This window comes from Lygodium microphyllum, chromosome 9, assembly GCF_053477565.2.
Source record: "Lygodium microphyllum isolate KBCC chromosome 9, Lygodium_microphyllum_v1.1.10, whole genome shotgun sequence".
NCBI classification, from domain to species: Eukaryota; Viridiplantae; Streptophyta; class Polypodiopsida; order Schizaeales; family Lygodiaceae; genus Lygodium; species Lygodium microphyllum.
The window spans coordinates 138,451,031-138,477,135 of record NC_141143.1 but is presented as its reverse complement, the minus strand read 5'-3'; the positions used below and the strand labels follow the sequence as shown (position 1 = coordinate 138,477,135).

Sequence of the window (26,105 nt, the reverse complement as noted above, 5' to 3'; positions counted from 1 at the left end):
GTCTATTGTCCAAGATTATTAAGATAAGTTGTACATTTCAATTTATGTTTATTTACTGATTGTTGTAATTAAGTGCTTAATCAGGGAATTACCACCCTCTCCAAGAAGGAAGGCTGGTTTCAGTGACCACCCAGACAGCACCCACATAAAGAGGGTGACAGTCTAGGGAGCTGAGGAGATCAAAGCAGCACACCGCCCTTGGATACATGGGTACTAATACAAAACAAGCACTATTTGGTCTTGTACATTGCCTTGGCTTCTTTTACAATATATCACTTCCAACATGTCACATTTTGATATCCAGTGGCAATCAAAATTGCACATGATTTTACCTCATAGGCCAATTTTGGCCTCAGAAGACACTAATATTTCTTTCTTTCTTTCTCTCTCTCTCATAATCAAGCTTGTCACACCCCCCTTTCTCTCTCCCAAGTCTACATTTCTCTTACTTGTATGATCATTTATGTATAATGTATCCAATCTCATCTATGTACTTGTAACTTGTATGTTTTAGCACATATTGCGCATTAGACATATACCATAGAGGTTTTGGCATGTTACCCTCAAGTAATCATCTTGTATACTCTGATGGCATTGCTCTTTAGACTTTATATACTTATTCTATTATCTTTAGTCCAAAATACCCAAGTTTTTTTTTGTGTTAATTTCGAACTTTACCTTATAAAATCTTAAGGTACCATTTAGTACCGTACAGTATTGTACCTTTCGCACCTAATAACTATGTTCTAGGCAGATCTTCAATGCTGCAGAATAGTTTAGTAGCCTATCCTCCCTCTCCAACGACCTCCTCCTCTTTCACAATGGCTGGAGTAGACTTCCACCAGTCCCCCAACAGCCTTCTCTCCACTTACATGGGCAAGTTTTGCCAAGTGGCAGCCTTGTAATCCCATTTTCCAACATTACCCGCTTTATTAAATCAAGTTTCAGAATATTAATTCTGAAAATTAATTTAATAATTATTCTAGTACTTAGAAATTTTATTTTACCAACCAATAGTTAAATTGGCTAAGCTAATTTGTCTCCCTAGTATCCCTGAGCAATTATTGACCCTTAGACTAGCATTAATTAATTAATTATGCCTAGTCTCTAATGTCACCACTGATATCAGTGGCCAATAAGGCCTAAATCCAACATCGAGTACCACCCAGTACTACCTATCAGGCATGACTTATTACAACTTGTCTTTGGCACCAATTGATATTTAAGGTCTTCAATACCATATTGTGGGATGATTAACTAGCACCTCACATGTGCAACACATTTGTACATTGATTAACTTTTAATCAAATGCTAAGCAAAGAAATAAAATTTCATGTTCTTGTAATAGACCACCCCCTTGAAATCCTTACAATTGTCCTCGATTGCATTGCAATGTGCCAAAGTAAAATATACTGCACTGAATTTAAGTTGCCTAGCCAATTTAATTATTGGCCAATCATATTATTTTCCACGGCACCAAAATAATTAGTAGATTAATTTTCAGTATTTTAAGGCTGAAAATTAATATTTAATTATGAAAAATACTGAAAAAACCATTTGGAAAGGCTACCACTTATCAAAAATGCCCATGCAAGACTGAAAAACGTCTTTAGAGGCTGCAAAGAGGCATTTCTATAAATTCAGCCTACAAGAGAGAGGGAGGGGAGGTTGCTGGTCTGATTTGCAGCCATTGGAGGGCCTTCTAAGACAGCCAAGGGCAAAAGAAGACCAATCAACAGTACGAGATAGCATCTATAGCCTGTTGAGGCATGGCAGCGACAGTAAACGACTCATTTTCTTCAGTTTTTTGCATCTACATGCTGTTGTGGCAAGGCAACAGCTGCACTTGACTGATTTTCAGTCATTCTTCGCGACAAAACTCTGAATTTTCTCTCTCTACAGCTATCCCTCTCATCTCCCAGCCATTTCACAGCCTTACTCCGAAGATCTCAGCATTTGGAACCTTGGAGGCTGAGAAATTGCAAATTTCTCTACTATAAATCCTAATTTACAGCAAAAATTAGAGTTTAGCAACAGCCTTGGAAAGCGTGCCAGAAATTGGAAGCTCCAAGACTTGGATTCAACAAGGCTGAAGATGAATTTCAGCTGAATTTAGGTGGAGGACTAGCCAGCCATTGAATTAGGGGCATTCCCATCGTCTATAAAGTGGGTGAAGGCCAATTGAGTGTCCGAATCAAGGGGCAAAATAGATTGAAGACTTACTGGTCACTTTGCATACTGAAAGGGATTGGAAGAATCCCATTGTAAGTCAACTTTTTCTTCGATAATACTAAAGAAATATCGAAAGGGACACCATATTTGGGGCCAATCGGGTGTGCATTGTCCAAGATCAGGAGGTAAATTTGTATTTTCAGATTTGCATTTATTGTTTGCTACTGTAATTAAGTTGTAATCAAGGATTTACCACCCTATCCGAGGAGAAAGGCTGGTTTCAGGTGCCAAAGGTTACTCTAAAGTGATGTCGATTCTCACATGCAAACTAAGATATCCTATGTGGCCTCAAGAAGAGGTTGCTAGCCCAACTATTTTATGTCACATACACAAAATGCATATGACTTGTGTTAGTTAATCTAAAGCACCAAATGCTCCATTGATAATATCCATGCTTACTACAAAGGCCCTAAAGTTGCTCTCATTCATGTCTACATAAATTGATGTATTATCCGCAAACTCCACATCAAGGAGCTCCTCGAACTCGAGGACAAGTAACCAAGTGCCTCTAATACAAGTAGATGCTTTTGTCAAAAAAGAACTTGTGGCCTTTGCTACAAATAAAACCAAGAAGGGGCTGACGAACATCCTTGACTCACTAATCTTTGGATACTAAATCTCTATCATGTAACCCCACTAACAAGCATGTGACTATTGTTAACAAATTAGTCACCTCAAGAGTGCGTCTATGCATGTGTATTTGAAGACTTGGCACATGAGAATATTTTAGCCATTTTTCTATTGTCTATTTTTGTGGTTTCTAGCATTTTTTGGCTAGCCAACTTTACTTTTAGGCCACCACAATGCTGGCCGACCTGGTGCATTTGCCTATCTATTCTCAGCTCCCTCCTCCACATTCATTCATTCATTCATTTGCATCCTTTCACTGCAAGTACTGATGGAGAGAGGGAGCCGGTGCTAGTGCCTGCACAGTGGTGACTCACTATTGTATGCGAATATCTCATGTTTGGTATATGCATTCCTACAAGAGGGAAAAAATCTGCAAATGTAGATGCTGGACAGTAAAATGCAATCAGTATGAGCATTAAATGCAGTAGTCACTGAATAAAAATAATGCAGAAAATAGAAAATGCAGGCAGCTCACTGGAAAATGCAAGTTGTAGGTCAGAAAACATAGGGCTCCGATGGCTGGAACATGCCAATTTGAAGCAGAAATTGGTCACCAACAACAGAAAACACCACTCTAGGACCGAACATGGATGTTTGATATCATTTAGAAGTAGGTGCAACCATGGAAGTGTAGAAGACTGTTCACGGGGCAACTATTTTTTTAGGCTCTGTTGCCTGTTTTTTACCAGATTTTCTTTGCTGCAGCAATCATTTTGTGATCAGCTGTATTTACACTACGTGTGAGCTCCTGCAAGTGCAATCTGTGTTGTGCTCTAGCTGTACTCTCTATCTGATTCTCTTCTTCATCTTCTCCTCCTATCCTCTCCACATGGCACCTCCCTACTGCTCTACTGATAACAAACTTCATGGCCTTGATTATCTCGCATGGAATGTTGTCATGAAAGCATAGTTTGTGCAAAAGCAATTATGGTACATTGTTCCAAGAGCTATTGAGTGACCCCAACCTCCCACTCATCTTCCAAACGATTGGGACCCTGTCAACCATGAGGAAATTGTGCTTACATGGGATTACGATGTTGCTCGTGCATATTCCACTCTTCTCCAATGCATTTCTAAAGAGGTTCTACCAATGGTCACCCCCTACAGAATAGCTTCAGCGGTGTGCGAGAAGCTTCACATGTTGCATAAAACCAGCCTTCCTCCTCGGAGAGGGTGGTAATGACCTGATTAATCAACAATTACAACAAACATAAAATTCACATAAACTGAAAATGCACACTTTACCACTTTAATCTTGGACAATGGAGAACCTATTGGCCCCAAAACTAGTACCTTACACTATTTCATTAGCTTTTATTGCACATGGATGGAATACAACTAAGATTTTGTGATTTTCTCCGCTAATCCAAGTGCCTCTTGCTATCAAAACTGACCAACAAGCCTTCAAACCAATTTTTCCCTTGGTTTGCTTGGGAATTAGCCTTCTCTCTACTCTTTGAAAGACAAATTAAGCCCCAAATCTAATATGGGTTGGCTAGCCTCTAGAATCTCCTTGAAATTCTTTAATCTCAGTTGTCGGAACTCAAGTCCTAGGCCCTCAATTCTGAGCATGCCTCTCAAGGTGGCTATCAAACCCTAACTTTTGCTATAAATTAGGGTGTAAGCAAAGAATTTCCAATATCTCCACCTTTGATGGCTCAAACGGCTATATTTTGTTAAGATAACTTGAGAGATGGCTATAGGATGAGAGAGAATGTTATAGAGAGAGAAATTTTAGAGTTTTATCGCAAGAAAGCCCGAAAATTTGCTGCTGCCTTACTCAAACGGCCATGAAAGCTGTCATCTGTAGATTAAGACCACCACAAAGGCCGTTGCTCCTTCCCAGTCTGTTGTCACCTGCACTAGGTGCAAGTCGCATTAGCACATTTGATTAGCTTTTAATCAAATACCAAGCAAAACAATAAAATTTCACGTCCTCAATAAACCACCCCCTTGAAATCCTTGCAATCATCCTCGATTGCACTATAATGTATCAAAGCATCTGTTGCCACTACCGAAAGTACATGCTAGCATAGTAGTCAAACAACATATACACTTATTGCTTAACTATGCTCATGCCCTTTGCATATGAAATTCCAATCACTTAAACCAATTACAATCCACACACATGAATCATAACCACTATCAGAATCATAAGGGACACATCCACATGCCAAAATCCAACACTGTTCCGACCATTAAGGCATTCTAATGCATAAACTGAGCATAAACAATATCTCATACTAATGATGTACCACATGAAAGTCATGTAAAGTATACATCAATTACAAACCACATCTAACTTATGCAATTGTACTTTTGTATCACTTGTAAATGTACATTGCATACCATTCATGTATTCCATACTTGCAAATGTACATCACATCAAAACATACATTTCATGTATTCCATATATGTCAATAATCTTGCGAATGAATAGTTTCAGAGCCTAGGTGCATGCAAACCATACCATATGCATACTAACTCACAATGACTAGTACACTAAATAGTGATCCCAATGGCGAAAATACGATCAACATGCAGTACACTGGATACAAACTAAGTACATCTGAGATCCACTACATAATCTAGTTGTCCATCACTATACTATGAAAGTGGAGGTGCAACCTCCCCCTTGAGCATCAAGCAGTACTCTAGATATTCTATGCTCTACTCAACCTGAATGAGCCCAATCCAAAGTCAGTTGTAACTAAAGCACATCAAGATAAAGTGCAACATTGAGGATGATATACCAAGTTACCCTGCTCTATCCATTGCCTCCATCATAGTTGAAACAACACTAAAACTTCACCTAGAAGTACATAGAATGTCAGAGGACATGAAATTTAATTGCTTTGCTTTGCATTTGATTAAAAGTTAATCAAATGTGCTAATATCACTTACACATGTGCGGTGCAAGTCAATTATTTCATAGTATGGGACCTAGAATCCCGAGATATTAGTTGGTGCCAAAGGTAAAAGTTGTAATAAGTTATGCCGGACAGGTACTAGGTGGTACTTGGTGTCAAATTTTGACCTAGGCCAATCTATTGGCCACTACTATCAGTAGTGACATTAGAGACTAGGCATTAATTAATTAATGTTGGTCGAAGGATCAATAACTACTCAGAGATACTTGCAAAACAAATTGGACTAGCCAATTTAATTATTGGCTTCTGAAATTAATTTTTTGAGCACTAGAATATTTATTAAATTATTTTTAAAATCAATATTCTGAAAATTAATTTAATAAGTTGGACAATGGGATTAGAAGACTGCCACTTGGCAAAATTTTCCCATATAAGTGGAAAAAACGTTTCTAGGGGTTGGTTGAAGTCTATTCCAGCCGTTGTGAGAGGAAAAGAGGCTATTAGAGAGCAAGTAGATGATGCTGCTAATGTGATTTGCAACCACCATGGATCAATCTTACAACATGTGACAGTAGTTTGGAGCCCTTCAATAGCAAGTGATAGTATATAGAAGGGGGTAGCAGTCTTTCTGGTGGTCCTAAGCTGTAGGTGATAGCTGTGTGGAACTTGATAGCATTCGAGGGTCATCTCCTAATTTTTCCAATTACTTCCATGCCAAGGGTTGGGTTGATACATGTCTTGCACCATTGTTGAGCATTAGCATTGCATGATACCCACTACAGCTATATGCAGTAAAATTTAGATGCAGGCGCACTTGAGAGAGAACCTTTCATTGTGCATGCACAGTTTTCTTACATGCACAAAATTTGGGATTTTTCATCACTAAGTTAGGAGCCTCTAGTTGAGTGGGAAAGGTGGTTGGGTGAGTTTGAGGGTCATGAAGAACACCACCAATTGTGAGATGGGTTCTTTTTTTTGTCAACATCTTGAGGACCATTATTTTTCTTGAGTGACCGTGAGATTTCGGGTGGGTGGAGTGGATGACAATATTTGTCTTGCCGAGAGATGAGGGGTCAGATAAAGGATTTAATCTAATCAAGAAATTGTGTTTACATCTAGCATGACGTACAAGCACATGTAGATAGGCAAGGCACTATTTTTTCCAGTGCATCCATTTTTTTCGTGTAGAGCATTGCTTGTTTGATTCCATGGCATGGATCTCACATTCCATCTTTTCTCAAATCCTATTTGATTGAGCACAAAGTTCATCTTCAACTGCATATTCTTGTTAAGACACATTGCATAGCGACAAAGCATGTATATTCGAAGAATACAAAAGGTTTTTGCAGGCTCAAGGGTGATGAAGTTTCATTTTCATTTAAAACTAGCATGGCTATTTGACCAGGGCAACAACAATTTTTTAGTGTTTCTCGCAATGAAACTCTAAATTCTCTCTCTCTACAGCATTCTCTCTCATCCCCCAGCCATCTCTCAAGTTATCTCAGCATTTTCCAATAGTTTGAGCCATCAAAGAAAGATATTTTACTCAATCTCTGCACAACCACCTCAAGATGCATGCTCAAAATTAAGGGCCTTGGACTTAAATTCCAGCAGTTGAAATTGAGAAATTTCAGGGAGATTCAAGAGATTAGCCAGCCAATATTAGATTTGGCACTGAATTTGTCTTTCAAGGAGTAGGGTGAAGGTCAATCCCCAAGCAAACCAAGAGGAAAAGTGGTTTGGATGCTTGCAAGTCAGTTTTGACAGCAAGAGACGCTTGGATTAGGGAAGGAGATCAAAGAATTGTTGCAATTCTATCTTAACCAATATGAAACCTCGCATCCAGTTGACTAGCCCTTCACGTATACCTAACATGCTAGAAGCACCAAATGCATTAGGATCATTCATATTTGCATACATTGGACTATTGCAATGTGATTGTGCATGGAAATTTGCATATACTACCAGCCATACCAAGATATATTTTCACATACATTACATGTATTAACAAATGCATTTCCCTCATGACCTATACTGAGTATTAGCATGACCTAACACAGTGGGCTGCATATATGCATTGCCAAACTTACCACTTTGTGCCCTAGCATCATACCAACATTGCTATACATAGGGTTATGCTTATTACTAGCCATACCCAGATACACTAGATCTTGTACACCACCCATTGGTTGCATTTGATTGCTGTTAAAACCAGCCTTCCTCCTTAGATAGGGTGGTAAATAGCCTGATTAAGTACTAATTACAAGCAGCATAAAATTCACATAAACTGAAAATGCACACTTTACCACTTTAATCTTGGACATTGGACACCTTGTTGGCCCCAAAATTGGCGCCCCTTGTGGTATTCCTTTATCTTATATTACAAATGGAAGGAGTACAACTGAGATCCTTTGATCTTCATCCCCTAATCCAAGTGTCTCTTGCTGTCAAAGCTGGCCAACAAGCCTCCAAACCAATTTGCTCCTTAGTTTACTTGGGGATTGGCCTTCACCTGCTCCTTGAAAGACGAATTCAATGTTAAATCTGATATTGGCCGACTGACCTCTTAAATCTCCCTGAAGTTCCTCGATTGCAACTGTTGGATTCAAATCCAAGGCCCTCAATTTTAAGCATGCATCCCGAGGTGGCTATCAAACCCTAATTTTTACTGTGAATTAGAGTTTATAGCAGAGATTGAGTAAAAAAAAGTTCTTTGATGGCTCAAACTGCTAGAAAATGCTGAGATAACTTGAGAGATGGCTGGGGGATGAGAGAGAATGCTATAGAGAGAAATTTCAGAGTTTTATCGCGAGAAACACTGAAAATCTACTGTCGTCATGCTCAAATAGCCATGGAAGCTATCATCTACAGCTTAGAACCACCAGAAAGACTATTATCCCCTCCAGTATGCTATCACTTGCTCCTGAAGGGCTCCAAACTACTGTTACATATTGTCAAATCACATCATCAACATCTCCTTACTCTCTAGCAGCTTTCTTTTCTCTCACAATGGCTAGAATTGACTTCCATCAACCCCTAAAAACGTTTTTTTCACTTGCATGGGCAAGTTTTGTCAAATGGCAACCTTCCAATCTCATTTTTCAACATTATCCAACTTATTAAATTAATTTTTAAAATATTAATTTTTAAAAAAACTTAATATCAATATTTTAAAAATAAATTTAATATTAATATTTTAAATTTTAATTTAATATTAATATTTTAAAAATTAATTTAATATTTATTTTAATGCTCAAAAAATTAATTCCACCAATCAATAATTAAATTGGCTAGGATTGTCTTCCAATTATCTCTAACCAGATATTAACCATTAGACTAGCATTGATTAATAAATTAATGCCTAATCTCTAATGTCACCACTAACGTTAATGGCCAATAAATTTGTCTAAGCCCAAATTTGACACCCCAAGTACCACCTAGTACTTGTCACGCATAACTTATTACAACTTTTGCCTTTTACACCCACTGCATCCTCAAGATCCTTGGCTTGTTACCATGAAATAACTACCATGTACATCACATGTGCTAAACCACCTTACACATTTGATTAATATCTTAATGAAATGTTACCGGCAAGATGAGAGCATCTCAAAATTTCATGTCCCCGTGACAATTGCATACCATAAGGAGCTATCCCATACATCCGCATATGCAGTCCTTAACCCACCATGGCATGGAAATTAATGCCATCACCGAAGTACCTTGGCTACCCCCTCGTTGCATGCATGCCCTACTATCTAAAAAGCATTGGATTGACACTTCAAAGTTGACCTTGCATATGCATCAATTGCCCTTCCTTCGGAGCATCTTGCTCTGCCTAAGCTCTTGAAAACAATTTTATCTTCTTGTCTTTATTGCCTTCCTCTTCAAAAAGCACATGTACTAAGGATCATTTGCCAATTGCACAAACATTAAAGCTATTGTCCTTAGTTGGTCTTTAAAATTGATTATCAAATTCCTCTTCCTTTTATAGATCATTAGCTTCTAAAGACCAAGAAGAACCTTAGTCTAAATCAACATTATTAGCTTATTATCCATGCTGCGTGCATTGTTCAAGATCAAACATTGCATTTCCCCCTTCATCATGAGAATTTTCATACTCATAGGCATTCATCACTGCTTGATCCCATCTTACTATTTGAAGGCATTCTTGCTGTAACACTCAACTAAATACAATGTTAGCACTAAAGCAAAGCTTCTAAACTTCAATCAAGTACCTCGAGTCCATCATTTCAATAGAGTTATTGGTATCCTGGCAATGGAACCTTGAAACCAACCTTTCTCCTCGAAGAGAGTGGTAATGACATGATTATGTTAGAGATCAGATCATAGCCTGATCAGGGGCAGCAGGCTGGTGCAGTCGGACTGGCAGTTGGACTGCACAGTCGGACTGCCACGTGGCAGTCCGACCTGCAGCAGGCAGTCGACTGCATTTAATGCAGCCGCCTGGCTATTTTTGGCGCCCTCTTTCCCCCGGTTTTTCAGCTATTTATACCTGGCACTTTCAGCAGTCTCGTACACTTCTCTGCTCGCAGATTACAGACCGGTGACACACGCAGATTCCGTCTCTGTTCGCAGATTTCAGATAGCAGACAGTGCAGACTGCAGCGGACTTCGAGGTGAACAGCAGGTTGCATCGTCGAGGTGGAGACACGCAGTCCAGCACACTGCGCCCGTGTATATATCTGCATATCTTTGTATTCAGCATTCTTTATACAGCAGATCTTCATCGTCCACTGTCTCTTTCTCTCTCTTCTCTCTCTGCGTTCTCTCTCTCTCAGTCCTACGCTTCCGCAGCGCTGCACTCTGACATGGTATCAGAGCAGTGTTTGAGGGCTGACTAAGCGCAAAATCAACCTAAAGAGGAGATTCCATCGCGACACAAATTTGCGTTTTTTGCGTTTTTTGCGTTTAAGGGTAGACAGGAGGGCTGCGCCTTGGAACAAGGCTGAAACGAGTGTGGGCGCACAGGAAAGGAGTACAGGTGTTGGATTTGCTGCTGTTTACTGCTGTTTGACGCAGAGGAAGTTTGAGTTTTTAGCCTACAAGTGCAGGTTTTGCTTTTTCATCGCCTCCGGCGGGTGAAGAAGGTTCAGGACGCGGAAGAGCCTTAGCAGGCTGAGTTTTCCCAGTCAGAGGGGGCTGCTTTTGCGTTTGTGAAGGCATTGCACGTGAAGATGTCTACAGAGATTGACTTGGAGTTCCAGGCAATTATGGACCGGAAGGTGCCTGCTGTCTTACCGGCTCTTCCTGCAGATCAGAAGCTCGACGGCGACAACTACCGCATTTGGCGCGTCATGATGTTGGCCATCCTTGAGTCCTATGATTTGGCGGAGTTGGTACAAGAGGAGATTGACCGGCCCTCGGTAAGAGATGAGTCCAAACTCTCTTCCGATGCTCGTGCGGAGTTGGCCAAGGCCCAGTCTCATTGGGACAAACTGAATACCAGGATTCGATCCTTTCTCTTTCTATCATGCACTACAGCCGTGATCGCTCACATCGAGCACTTGACGCTGGCTCGGGAGATATGGCTGGAGCTTGATCAGATGTACAATCGGATGACCCTAATGGAGCGGGTTTCTTTGGAGGTACAAATGCGAACCTTGTCCGTAAATAAGTCTTCTTCGCTGCGGGAGCACATTAACAAGCTAAGGCAGCTTCAGATGCAGGTTCAAAATGCCGGGAAGCCGATTTCCTCCGAAGACATGGCGATCACACTATTGTCCCAGTTGCCGCCACGATTCGGTACATTTTACTCTGCCCTTATAGCTTCGGGGCGAGAGTCTACTCTTCGGTGGGAAGAGTTGGTTCCTATGGTCTTGGACCAAGAGGAACAGTTAAAGGGACAGAATGCTTCCAAGTCGGAGGCGTTGACAGGTCAAGCCTCTCAGAAGAAGGGGAAGGACCAAAAGAAGAAGAAGGGGGGATAACAAGTCCAAGAAGGACAAGGAGAAGGACAAGGACAAAGATTCCACATGCCATATTTGTGGAAAGACTCGCCATTGGAAGAAGGATTGCCCTGACAAAGACACGAAGGACACCAAGGATTCTGGAGCGGTGGCTGCACCCTCATCAGCTGCATTTCTTCATCTAGCTGTCATTGAGGACGCTTCACCGAATGCTTCTGATGCTGCGATGACGGCTCCCCAGGCTCAAGAGTGGATTGTTGATAGTGGTGCCTCACGGCACATGACTCCTTCATCAGATGGTGTTGCCCAGTTGCGACCCTCGCGTGGGCAGATTCTCATTGGAGACAGTTTCCGTTTCTATTGCAGGTCGGGGTAAGATGCAGCTTATTCCCGATGGGCGAGGTGGTACCCATACCTCAGAGGTTTTGCATGTACCAAGATTAGGGTACCATCTTCTTTCAGTTCATAAGATCTGCTCCCTTGGCCTTTTGGTGGAGTTTGACAGTAGTACGGTGCGAGTCCTTGATCGTGGATCGAGGAAGGTTCTCTCATCCGGATATGAGGAGAATGGCATTTACAAACTGAAGTCTTCCACCGCCCTCTCTACTCTTCTTCTTACCTCTCAGTCACAGTCAGAGTTATGGCATGCTCGATTTGGTCACCTGAACTATGACTATCTTCGGAGGGCGTCACGTGGACAGCTTGTTCGAGGGTTGCCGGATATAGTGGTGAGCCAGCAGCCATGTGTCTCCTGCATTCGGGGGAAGCAACATAGGGATGCCATTCCCCACACAGCTTCGCGGCGATCTACTTCACCGATGGAGCTAGTATCTACGGATCTATGTGGCCCTATGAGGAATGAGTCCTTGCGTGGGAACTCGTACTTCATGCTGATCGTGGATGACTACAGCAGGATGACATGGGCCTATTTTTTGGCATTAAAGTCAGAAGCTTTCTCACACTTCAAGGATTGGCTTCTCTTTGAGGAGAACCGATCGGGCCGGAAGTTGAAGACCTTGCGATCCGACAAGGGAGGTGAATTTGTTTCTAATGAGTTTGCTCAGTTTTGTGCAGATAAAGGAATTCACCAGGAGTTTGCCAATACCAACACTCCTCAAGAAAATGGTATTCTTGAACGGAAGAACCGCAGTGTGATCGAGATGGCGTGCACCATGATGGAGCACCGACAGACCCCTCAGGTTCTGTGGGCCGAGGCTGTGGCTACTGCAATCCACATCCTTAATCGATCCCCCTACTTCGGCCGTGGAAGGGATGACCCCATTTGAGGCTTATTTTGGGACGAAGCCAGATGTTTCTTACTTTCGAGTCTTTGGGTGTGATACCTATGTTCACATTCCCAAGGCTCACCGTGATAAATTTGAAGCAGCTTCCCGAAAACAGGTATTTATTGGCTACAGCTCCCAGTCCCAAGGCTACCAACTGTATGATCCCGTCAAGCGGGATGTGTACACTAGCCGTGATGTGCGGTTTGTGGAGGTTCGGGCTACTTCAACGGGTGAGGAGCATCCCGTTCTTGGGGATCTAGGGGAGAGTTGGGCTCCTTCTACAGTTCCACTAGAGCCCGTGCCTTTTGATTATGATTATGTTTCTGACACAGAGTCTACTGTTCCACCGGACACCTCTGAGGAGTTACCGCCGGTGGATATTCCAGAGTCTTCTGCTGATGGAGAACGACGAGGGGAGGTTCGGCCTCCTCCTCGCTGGGCCTGTGACACGCTCCGTGATTCAGGGATCGAGGGGGTTCCTGAGGAGTGGGGACCGCAGGATGGTCCGCGGCGGTCACGGAGGCACCAGGCACATTCTACGGAGCTTGTTTGCTCCAACTATTGTTTGATGACCCGTGTTATGCAGGATCGAGAGCCCACCTCCGTGAAGGAGGCTTTACAGTCCGCACCATGGAAGAAAGCTATGGAAGCTGAGTTGGAGGCTATTGAGAGGAATGGCACTTGGTCACTCGTGCCCCGCCCCCCGAAGAAGAAGATGATTGGAGTTAAGTGGGTCTTCAAGACCAAATACCTTAGCGATGGTTCTTTGGATAAGCACAAGGCTCGCCTTGTTGCTAAAGGTTTTGCACAGCGCCCAGGTATTGACTGTCATGATACTTTTGCCCCCACAGCTCGTATGGCGACCATTAGAGCTGTTCTTGCTTTGGCTGGCCATAGGCGATGGCCTGTTTATCAGTTGGATGTGAAGTCGGCCTTCCTCAATGGTGATTTGAAGGAGGAGATCTATGTTGAGCAGCCTCCTGGCTTTGGTTCTTCAAATGGAAAAGTCTACAGGTTGAAGAAGGCCTTGTATGGCCTCAAGCAGGCTCCGCGTGCATGGAACGAGAAGATTGATTCGTTCCTCCAATCTCAGTTGGGATATCAACCACAGCTGTATGTTCACACTTCCGAGGATGGTTGTGTGCTGTTTGTCTTATATGTTGATGATTTGATTGTCACAGGTGATGATGCACAGCAGGTCCAAGAGATGAAGTCAGCTTTACATCGGACGTTCGAGATGACGGACTTGGGTCTACTCCATTTCTTTTTGGGCCATGAGATTTATCAGTCTCAGAGGGGGATCTTTATCTCTCAACAGAGATATGTACAGGAGCTCTTGGTGTCTTTTGAGATGAAGGATTGTCGGGCCCTATCTACTCCTATGGATCCGAATTGGAAGGCCACTTCCCATTCAGCTTCTCCTTTGGCGGATGCGTCCCGCTATCGACAATTGATTGGGTCTTTGATTTGGCTTCTTAACACCAAGGTTGATCTATGTTTTGCTGTTGGGCTCTTGGCAGGGTTCATGAGTGAACCTAAGACGGTGCATTGGCAGGCTGCTCAGAGGATACTTCGGTATTTGAGGGGGACGTCTGATTTAGGGATTCATTACCCCGCAGGGACAGATGGGTCAGATCTTGTACTTGCAGGTTGGAGCGACTCGGATTGGGCCGGTGATGTGAACCACAGGCGGTCTACTACAGGTTACTGTTTTACTTTCGGTGCAGGTGTTATTTCATGGAGTAGCAAGAAGCAGCCCACGGTAGCCCTTTCGTCTACTGAGGCGGAGTATCGGGCCGCGTCTTCCACCACATGCGAGGTTGTGTGGCTTCGGCGATTATTGGAGGAGCTTGGGTGCCCCCAGACTCGTCCTACATTGCTGCGATGTGACAATGAGAGTTGCATTGCCTTGGCAAGGAACCCTGTTTTTCATACCCGGACAAAGCACATAGAGATCCAGTACCACTTCATCCGAGAAAAGCTTCTAGATGAGACCATCACTGTGGAGTATTGCAAGACGGAGGATAATCTTGCGGATTTGTTTACGAAGGCGCTTCCTCAGGCACTACTTCGGAGACATTCCAGATCCCTCAGGCTTCTGCCCTGCCCAGGCTCTGAGAGGGGGTGTTAGAGATCAGATCATAGCCTGATCAAGGGCAGCAGGCTGGTGCGGTCGGACTGGCAGTCGGACTGCACAGTCGGACTGCCACGTGGCAGTCCGACCTGCAGCAGGCAGTCGGCTGCATTTAATGCAGCCGCCTAGCTATTTTTGGCCCCCTCTTTCCCCCGGTTTTTCAGTTATTTATACCTGGAACTTTCAGCAGTCTGGTACACTTCTCTGCTCGCAGATTACAGACCAGTGACACGCGCAGATTCCGTCTCTGTTCGCAGATTTCAAACAGCAGACAGTGTAGACTGCAGCGGACTTCGAGGTGAACAGCAAGTTGCATCGTCGAGGTGGAGACACACAGTCCAGCGCACTGCGCCCGTGTATATATCTGCATATCTTTGTATTCAGCATTCTTTATACAGCAGATCTTCATCATCCACTGTCTCTTTCTCTCTCTTCTCTCTCTGCGTTCTCTCTCTCAGTCCTACGCTTCCGCACCGCTGCACTCTGACAGATTAATCAACAACTACAACAAGCATAAAATTCACATAAACTGAAATTACACACTTTACCATTTTAATATTGGACAATGGAAAACCTGTTGGCCCCAACATTGGCACTCCTTGCACTATTTCTTTAGCTTTTATTGCAAATGGATGGAGTACAACTAAGATTCTCTAATCTATGCTAATCCAAGTCTTCAAACTAATTAGCCCTTTGGTTTGCTTGGGGATTGGTTTTCTCTCTACTCCTTGAAAGACAAATTAAGCCCCAAATCTAATATGGGCGAGCTAGCCTCTTGAATCTCCTTGAAATTCTTTGATTTCAACTACTAGAATTCCAAGTCCTATGCCCTCAATTCTAAGCATGCATCCCAAAGTGGCTGTCAAGCACTAATTTTTGCTATAAATTAGAATTTACAATAGAAATTTTTCAATATCTCTATCTCTAATAACTCAAATGGTTGGATTTTGCTAAGATAACTTGAGAAATGGCTATACGATAAAAGAGAATGTTGTTGAGAGAGAAATTTCAGGGTCTCACTGCAAGAAAGGCTGAAAAACTACCACTGCCCTACTCAAACAGCCATGAAAGCTATCACCTACAGCTTAAGACCACCTGAAAGGTTGCTATCCTCTCATGTATGCCGTCATCTACACCCGAAGGACCTTGGGCTGCTATCACCTACACCTGGAAGGCTCCAAATTGTACAACTGAGATCCTTTGATCTTCATCCCCTAATCCAAGTGTCTCTTGCTGTCAAAGCTGGCCAACAAGCCTCCAAACCAATTTGCTCCTTAGTTTACTTGGGGATTGGCCTTCACCTGCTCCTTGAAAGACGAATTCAATGTTAAATCTGATATTGGCCGACTGACCTCTTAAATCTCCCTGAAGTTCCTCGATTGCAACTGTTGGATTCAAATCCAAGGCCCTCAATTTTAAGCATGCATCCCGAGGTGGCTATCAAACCCTAATTTTTACTGTGAATTAGAGTTTATAGCAGAGATTGAGTAAAAAAAAGTTCTTTGATGGCTCAAACTGCTAGAAAATGCTGAGATAACTTGAGAGATGGCTGGGGGATGAGAGAGAATGCTATAGAGAGAAATTTCAGAGTTTTATCGCGAGAAACACTGAAAATCTACTGTCGTCATGCTCAAATAGCCATGGAAGCTATCATCTACAGCTTAGAACCACCAGAAAGACTATTATCCCCTCCAGTATGCTATCACTTGCTCCTGAAGGGCTCCAAACTACTGTTACATATTGTCAAATCACATCATCAACATCTCCTTACTCTCTAGCAGCTTTCTTTTCTCTCACAATGGCTAGAATTGACTTCCATCAACCCCTAAAAACGTTTTTTTCACTTGCATGGGCAAGTTTTGTCAAATGGCAACCTTCCAATCTCATTTTTCAACATTATCCAACTTATTAAATTAATTTTTAAAATATTAATTTTTAAAAAAACTTAATATCAATATTTTAAAAATAAATTTAATATTAATATTTTAAATTTTAATTTAATATTAATATTTTAAAAATTAATTTAATATTTATTTTAATGCTCAAAAAATTAATTCCACCAATCAATAATTAAATTGGCTAGGATTGTCTTCCAATTATCTCTAACCAGATATTAACCATTAGACTAGCATTGATTAATAAATTAATGCCTAATCTCTAATGTCACCACTAACGTTAATGGCCAATAAATTTGTCTAAGCCCAAATTTGACACCCCAAGTACCACCTAGTACTTGTCACGCATAACTTATTACAACTTTTGCCTTTTACACCCACTGCATCCTCAAGATCCTTGGCTTGTTACCATGAAATAACTACCATGTACATCACATGTGCTAAACCACCTTACACATTTGATTAATATCTTAATGAAATGTTACCGGCAAGATGAGAGCATCTCAAAATTTCATGTCCCCGTGACAATTGCATACCATAAGGAGCTATCCCATACATCCGCATATGCAGTCCTTAACCCACCATGGCATGGAAATTAATGCCATCACCGAAGTACCTTGGCTACCCCCTCGTTGCATGCATGCCCTACTATCTAAAAAGCATTGGATTGACACTTCAAAGTTGACCTTGCATATGCATCAATTGCCCTTCCTTCGGAGCATCTTGCTCTGCCTAAGCTCTTGAAAACAATTTTATCTTCTTGTCTTTATTGCCTTCCTCTTCAAAAAGCACATGTACTAAGGATCATTTGCCAATTGCACAAACATTAAAGCTATTGTCCTTAGTTGGTCTTTAAAATTGATTATCAAATTCCTCTTCCTTTTATAGATCATTAGCTTCTAAAGACCAAGAAGAACCTTAGTCTAAATCAACATTATTAGCTTATTATCCATGCTGCGTGCATTGTTCAAGATCAAACATTGCATTTCCCCCTTCATCATGAGAATTTTCATACTCATAGGCATTCATCACTGCTTGATCCCATCTTACTATTTGAAGGCATTCTTGCTGTAACACTCAACTAAATACAATGTTAGCACTAAAGCAAAGCTTCTAAACTTCAATCAAGTACCTCGAGTCCATCATTTCAATAGAGTTATTGGTATCCTGGCAATGGAACCTTGAAACCAACCTTTCTCCTCGAAGAGAGTGGTAATGACATGATTATGTTAGAGATCAGATCATAGCCTGATCAGGGGCAGCAGGCTGGTGCAGTCGGACTGGCAGTTGGACTGCACAGTCGGACTGCCACGTGGCAGTCCGACCTGCAGCAGGCAGTCGACTGCATTTAATGCAGCCGCCTGGCTATTTTTGGCGCCCTCTTTCCCCCGGTTTTTCAGCTATTTATACCTGGCACTTTCAGCAGTCTCGTACACTTCTCTGCTCGCAGATTACAGACCGGTGACACACGCAGATTCCGTCTCTGTTCGCAGATTTCAGATAGCAGACAGTGCAGACTGCAGCGGACTTCGAGGTGAACAGCAGGTTGCATCGTCGAGGTGGAGACACGCAGTCCAGCACACTGCGCCCGTGTATATATCTGCATATCTTTGTATTCAGCATTCTTTATACAGCAGATCTTCATCGTCCACTGTCTCTTTCTCTCTCTTCTCTCTCTGCGTTCTCTCTCTCTCAGTCCTACGCTTCCGCAGCGCTGCACTCTGACATGGTATCAGAGCAGTGTTTGAGGGCTGACTAAGCGCAAAATCAACCTAAAGAGGAGATTCCATCGCGACACAAATTTGCGTTTTTTGCGTTTTTTGCGTTTAAGGGTAGACAGGAGGGCTGCGCCTTGGAACAAGGCTGAAACGAGTGTGGGCGCACAGGAAAGGAGTACAGGTGTTGGATTTGCTGCTGTTTACTGCTGTTTGACGCAGAGGAAGTTTGAGTTTTTAGCCTACAAGTGCAGGTTTTGCTTTTTCATCGCCTCCGGCGGGTGAAGAAGGTTCAGGACGCGGAAGAGCCTTAGCAGGCTGAGTTTTCCCAGTCAGAGGGGGCTGCTTTTGCGTTTGTGAAGGCATTGCACGTGAAGATGTCTACAGAGATTGACTTGGAGTTCCAGGCAATTATGGACCGGAAGGTGCCTGCTGTCTTACCGGCTCTTCCTGCAGATCAGAAGCTCGACGGCGACAACTACCGCATTTGGCGCGTCATGATGTTGGCCATCCTTGAGTCCTATGATTTGGCGGAGTTGGTACAAGAGGAGATTGACCGGCCCTCGGTAAGAGATGAGTCCAAACTCTCTTCCGATGCTCGTGCGGAGTTGGCCAAGGCCCAGTCTCATTGGGACAAACTGAATACCAGGATTCGATCCTTTCTCTTTCTATCATGCACTACAGCCGTGATCGCTCACATCGAGCACTTGACGCTGGCTCGGGAGATATGGCTGGAGCTTGATCAGATGTACAATCGGATGACCCTAATGGAGCGGGTTTCTTTGGAGGTACAAATGCGAACCTTGTCCGTAAATAAGTCTTCTTCGCTGCGGGAGCACATTAACAAGCTAAGGCAGCTTCAGATGCAGGTTCAAAATGCCGGGAAGCCGATTTCCTCCGAAGACATGGCGATCACACTATTGTCCCAGTTGCCGCCACGATTCGGTACATTTTACTCTGCCCTTATAGCTTCGGGGCGAGAGTCTACTCTTCGGTGGGAAGAGTTGGTTCCTATGGTCTTGGACCAAGAGGAACAGTTAAAGGGACAGAATGCTTCCAAGTCGGAGGCGTTGACAGGTCAAGCCTCTCAGAAGAAGGGGAAGGACCAAAAGAAGAAGAAGGGGGGATAACAAGTCCAAGAAGGACAAGGAGAAGGACAAGGACAAAGATTCCACATGCCATATTTGTGGAAAGACTCGCCATTGGAAGAAGGATTGCCCTGACAAAGACACGAAGGACACCAAGGATTCTGGAGCGGTGGCTGCACCCTCATCAGCTGCATTTCTTCATCTAGCTGTCATTGAGGACGCTTCACCGAATGCTTCTGATGCTGCGATGACGGCTCCCCAGGCTCAAGAGTGGATTGTTGATAGTGGTGCCTCACGGCACATGACTCCTTCATCAGATGGTGTTGCCCAGTTGCGACCCTCGCGTGGGCAGATTCTCATTGGAGACAGTTTCCGTTTCTATTGCAGGTCGGGGTAAGATGCAGCTTATTCCCGATGGGCGAGGTGGTACCCATACCTCAGAGGTTTTGCATGTACCAAGATTAGGGTACCATCTTCTTTCAGTTCATAAGATCTGCTCCCTTGGCCTTTTGGTGGAGTTTGACAGTAGTACGGTGCGAGTCCTTGATCGTGGATCGAGGAAGGTTCTCTCATCCGGATATGAGGAGAATGGCATTTACAAACTGAAGTCTTCCACCGCCCTCTCTACTCTTCTTCTTACCTCTCAGTCACAGTCAGAGTTATGGCATGCTCGATTTGGTCACCTGAACTATGACTATCTTCGGAGGGCGTCACGTGGACAGCTTGTTCGAGGGTTGCCGGATATAGTGGTGAGCCAGCAGCCATGTGTCTCCTGCATTCGGGGGAAGCAACATAGGGATGCCATTCCCCACACAGCTTCGCGGCGATCTACTTCACCGATGGAGCTAGTATCTACGGATCTATGTGGCCCTATGAGGAATGAGTCCTTGCGTGGGAACTCGTACTTCATGCTGATCGTGGATGACTACAGCAGGATGACATGGGCCTATTTTTTGGCATTAAAGTCAGAAGCTTTCTCACACTTCAAGGATTGGCTTCTCTTTGAGGAGAACCGATCGGGCCGGAAGTTGAAGACCTTGCGATCCGACAAGGGAGGTGAATTTGTTTCTAATGAGTTTGCTCAGTTTTGTGCAGATAAAGGAATTCACCAGGAGTTTGCCAATACCAACACTCCTCAAGAAAATGGTATTCTTGAACGGAAGAACCGCAGTGTGATCGAGATGGCGTGCACCATGATGGAGCACCGACAGACCCCTCAGGTTCTGTGGGCCGAGGCTGTGGCTACTGCAATCCACATCCTTAATCGATCCCCCTACTTCGGCCGTGGAAGGGATGACCCCATTTGAGGCTTATTTTGGGACGAAGCCAGATGTTTCTTACTTTCGAGTCTTTGGGTGTGATACCTATGTTCACATTCCCAAGGCTCACCGTGATAAATTTGAAGCAGCTTCCCGAAAACAGGTATTTATTGGCTACAGCTCCCAGTCCCAAGGCTACCAACTGTATGATCCCGTCAAGCGGGATGTGTACACTAGCCGTGATGTGCGGTTTGTGGAGGTTCGGGCTACTTCAACGGGTGAGGAGCATCCCGTTCTTGGGGATCTAGGGGAGAGTTGGGCTCCTTCTACAGTTCCACTAGAGCCCGTGCCTTTTGATTATGATTATGTTTCTGACACAGAGTCTACTGTTCCACCGGACACCTCTGAGGAGTTACCGCCGGTGGATATTCCAGAGTCTTCTGCTGATGGAGAACGACGAGGGGAGGTTCGGCCTCCTCCTCGCTGGGCCTGTGACACGCTCCGTGATTCAGGGATCGAGGGGGTTCCTGAGGAGTGGGGACCGCAGGATGGTCCGCGGCGGTCACGGAGGCACCAGGCACATTCTACGGAGCTTGTTTGCTCCAACTATTGTTTGATGACCCGTGTTATGCAGGATCGAGAGCCCACCTCCGTGAAGGAGGCTTTACAGTCCGCACCATGGAAGAAAGCTATGGAAGCTGAGTTGGAGGCTATTGAGAGGAATGGCACTTGGTCACTCGTGCCCCGCCCCCCGAAGAAGAAGATGATTGGAGTTAAGTGGGTCTTCAAGACCAAATACCTTAGCGATGGTTCTTTGGATAAGCACAAGGCTCGCCTTGTTGCTAAAGGTTTTGCACAGCGCCCAGGTATTGACTGTCATGATACTTTTGCCCCCACAGCTCGTATGGCGACCATTAGAGCTGTTCTTGCTTTGGCTGGCCATAGGCGATGGCCTGTTTATCAGTTGGATGTGAAGTCGGCCTTCCTCAATGGTGATTTGAAGGAGGAGATCTATGTTGAGCAGCCTCCTGGCTTTGGTTCTTCAAATGGAAAAGTCTACAGGTTGAAGAAGGCCTTGTATGGCCTCAAGCAGGCTCCGCGTGCATGGAACGAGAAGATTGATTCGTTCCTCCAATCTCAGTTGGGATATCAACCACAGCTGTATGTTCACACTTCCGAGGATGGTTGTGTGCTGTTTGTCTTATATGTTGATGATTTGATTGTCACAGGTGATGATGCACAGCAGGTCCAAGAGATGAAGTCAGCTTTACATCGGACGTTCGAGATGACGGACTTGGGTCTACTCCATTTCTTTTTGGGCCATGAGATTTATCAGTCTCAGAGGGGGATCTTTATCTCTCAACAGAGATATGTACAGGAGCTCTTGGTGTCTTTTGAGATGAAGGATTGTCGGGCCCTATCTACTCCTATGGATCCGAATTGGAAGGCCACTTCCCATTCAGCTTCTCCTTTGGCGGATGCGTCCCGCTATCGACAATTGATTGGGTCTTTGATTTGGCTTCTTAACACCAAGGTTGATCTATGTTTTGCTGTTGGGCTCTTGGCAGGGTTCATGAGTGAACCTAAGACGGTGCATTGGCAGGCTGCTCAGAGGATACTTCGGTATTTGAGGGGGACGTCTGATTTAGGGATTCATTACCCCGCAGGGACAGATGGGTCAGATCTTGTACTTGCAGGTTGGAGCGACTCGGATTGGGCCGGTGATGTGAACCACAGGCGGTCTACTACAGGTTACTGTTTTACTTTCGGTGCAGGTGTTATTTCATGGAGTAGCAAGAAGCAGCCCACGGTAGCCCTTTCGTCTACTGAGGCGGAGTATCGGGCCGCGTCTTCCACCACATGCGAGGTTGTGTGGCTTCGGCGATTATTGGAGGAGCTTGGGTGCCCCCAGACTCGTCCTACATTGCTGCGATGTGACAATGAGAGTTGCATTGCCTTGGCAAGGAACCCTGTTTTTCATACCCGGACAAAGCACATAGAGATCCAGTACCACTTCATCCGAGAAAAGCTTCTAGATGAGACCATCACTGTGGAGTATTGCAAGACGGAGGATAATCTTGCGGATTTGTTTACGAAGGCGCTTCCTCAGGCACTACTTCGGAGACATTCCAGATCCCTCAGGCTTCTGCCCTGCCCAGGCTCTGAGAGGGGGTGTTAGAGATCAGATCATAGCCTGATCAAGGGCAGCAGGCTGGTGCGGTCGGACTGGCAGTCGGACTGCACAGTCGGACTGCCACGTGGCAGTCCGACCTGCAGCAGGCAGTCGGCTGCATTTAATGCAGCCGCCTAGCTATTTTTGGCCCCCTCTTTCCCCCGGTTTTTCAGTTATTTATACCTGGAACTTTCAGCAGTCTGGTACACTTCTCTGCTCGCAGATTACAGACCAGTGACACGCGCAGATTCCGTCTCTGTTCGCAGATTTCAAACAGCAGACAGTGTAGACTGCAGCGGACTTCGAGGTGAACAGCAAGTTGCATCGTCGAGGTGGAGACACACAGTCCAGCGCACTGCGCCCGTGTATATATCTGCATATCTTTGTATTCAGCATTCTTTATACAGCAGATCTTCATCATCCACTGTCTCTTTCTCTCTCTTCTCTCTCTGCGTTCTCTCTCTCAGTCCTACGCTTCCGCACCGCTGCACTCTGACAGATTAATCAACAACTACAACAAGCATAAAATTCACATAAACTGAAATTACACACTTTACCATTTTAATATTGGACAATGGAAAACCTGTTGGCCCCAACATTGGCACTCCTTGCACTATTTCTTTAGCTTTTATTGCAAATGGATGGAGTACAACTAAGATTCTCTAATCTATGCTAATCCAAGTCTTCAAACTAATTAGCCCTTTGGTTTGCTTGGGGATTGGTTTTCTCTCTACTCCTTGAAAGACAAATTAAGCCCCAAATCTAATATGGGCGAGCTAGCCTCTTGAATCTCCTTGAAATTCTTTGATTTCAACTACTAGAATTCCAAGTCCTATGCCCTCAATTCTAAGCATGCATCCCAAAGTGGCTGTCAAGCACTAATTTTTGCTATAAATTAGAATTTACAATAGAAATTTTTCAATATCTCTATCTCTAATAACTCAAATGGTTGGATTTTGCTAAGATAACTTGAGAAATGGCTATACGATAAAAGAGAATGTTGTTGAGAGAGAAATTTCAGGGTCTCACTGCAAGAAAGGCTGAAAAACTACCACTGCCCTACTCAAACAGCCATGAAAGCTATCACCTACAGCTTAAGACCACCTGAAAGGTTGCTATCCTCTCATGTATGCCGTCATCTACACCCGAAGGACCTTGGGCTGCTATCACCTACACCTGGAAGGCTCCAAATTGTTGTAACTTGTTGTACAACTGATCCTTGGTGGCTACAAATCACATCAACAGCATCTCCTTGCTCTCAAACGGCCTCCCTCTCTCTCACAATGGCTAGAATAGACTTCCACCAATCCCCAAAAACGTGTTTTCCACTTCCAAGGGCAAGTTTTGCCAAGTGGCAACCTTCTAATCCCACTTTCCAATGCATGTAACGACCCTCTATGAACAACTGTAGCAAATGAAGTTTAAGCCTAAAGATATTGTTTGGTCTTTCTTACTTCGTATTGCATAAGTGTAGGATCAACTTCAGCATATGCAATCCATGCTTCAAGAGCCTCATCTTGTAGGGATTATACTCTATAAGCTCCCTCCAAAGTTTGATGAAGTAGCCAATGCAATGTGAGCCTAGAACTCATCCACACCAGTCAAATTCACACATCTTCTCAATGTTGCTTGAGCATGAGGCGTCATTGAGATTATACCAGACGATTCCATCCCAATATGGTGGCCATAATGAGGTATTTGCAACTTCAGAGAGAGGTGACATGAAGAAGCAATCGAAAACCCCATGGTATCACTGTGGTAAGAAGAAACATTTGCGCAAGGATTGTAAGGATTTAGCCACTTTGAGAAAGAAGGAGAAGAAGAAGTAGTAGTAGGATATGGACTCTTCCGACAAGTCATCCTCCTCCTCCCTCTTCGACTCCAACTCCAATCCTTCAACCAAGGCAAAGGCCCACGCACAGAAGGGGTCATCTTCTTCAAAGAAGGGAAATACTAGCTACCCCTCCCTCTATTGCTTTCTAGTGCTGGCGATGTGATCATCCCTCATAACTCTCTGATGCCAAACAGGGAGAGAGGGTGGTGAGGTGGGGCTGGTCATCTATACAAGTATACAAGTGCAAAGGATCCAAAGAGGAACTTCCCTTCCTAATCGACTAAAGTCTGTCAAGTTAGAAATCTTGAATCTGGAATTGACATCCAAGTTTATAATGGGCTATGTCTTGACAAAGAGCGGGATTGGCTCCTAGTCAAAGCTCATAAGACAAGACACTATGGCAATCTTATCGAAGGCAAGAAATCCATGGTCACGTATGTTGAGCTAAAATATGCAATACTTGCTGATTAGCCTCTTAAACAGCCCCAAAACACACTAAAAATGCTCTTTTAGAGTAAAACCCTAAAACAGGGAGCAGTTCGAGAGAGTTGAGTGGAAACCCTAAAGGCTAAAACAGGGAGCGGTTCGAGAGAGTTTAGTAGAACCCCTAATTTTTGGGGCACCCTTCCACATCTATAAATAGATAGGCTGCCCCCATTCAGCCATTATCCTTGTTTACAGGTTACACTAGCCCGCACGCCCTCTGCTGCTGTTGGTGCCCAGTTTCCAACCTGCAACCCGCCTCCATCTTCTGTCTAGACATCATCGACTGCAGCCACATTATCTTCAGCCTATCCATTGCTATAGGCGACAGCTCTCAGGTGCTGGCGGCTGCTCCAGATTGTCTTAGTCTGCTGTTCAGCCTGCTGTCCATCATCTCCAGGGTCAACCAGCCAGCATTTTCAGCATTGCAGGCCCTGACACTCTCAAACACTGTTCCAGCCTGCTGTATACAGCAAACTGTGCACAGTTTCCAGTCTCCGATCAGTGGTACACTGCTGCATTTACCAGTTTCCAGGCTCTAGACTGCTGCGTTTTGGTGACCAGCTTGCTGCCATT

At 44.0% G+C, this 26,105-nt stretch overlaps 1 protein-coding gene across 3 annotated transcripts in view; it reads right to left on the bottom strand.

Annotated features, from left to right (window-relative positions):
- LOC148031634 (DNA polymerase delta catalytic subunit-like) overlaps positions 1–26,105 on the bottom strand; it is a 261,645-nt gene that overhangs the window by 230,088 nt on the left and 5,452 nt on the right. The window contains exon 2 of one of the 3 annotated variants that reach the window (XM_087685223.1): positions 4,643–4,719. The exons of the other annotated variants lie outside the window; for them this stretch is intronic. The gene's annotated coding sequence lies outside the window, so the exon portion shown is untranslated. The remainder of the gene's footprint in view (positions 1–4,642; positions 4,720–26,105) is intronic. 3 annotated transcript variants of the gene reach the window in all.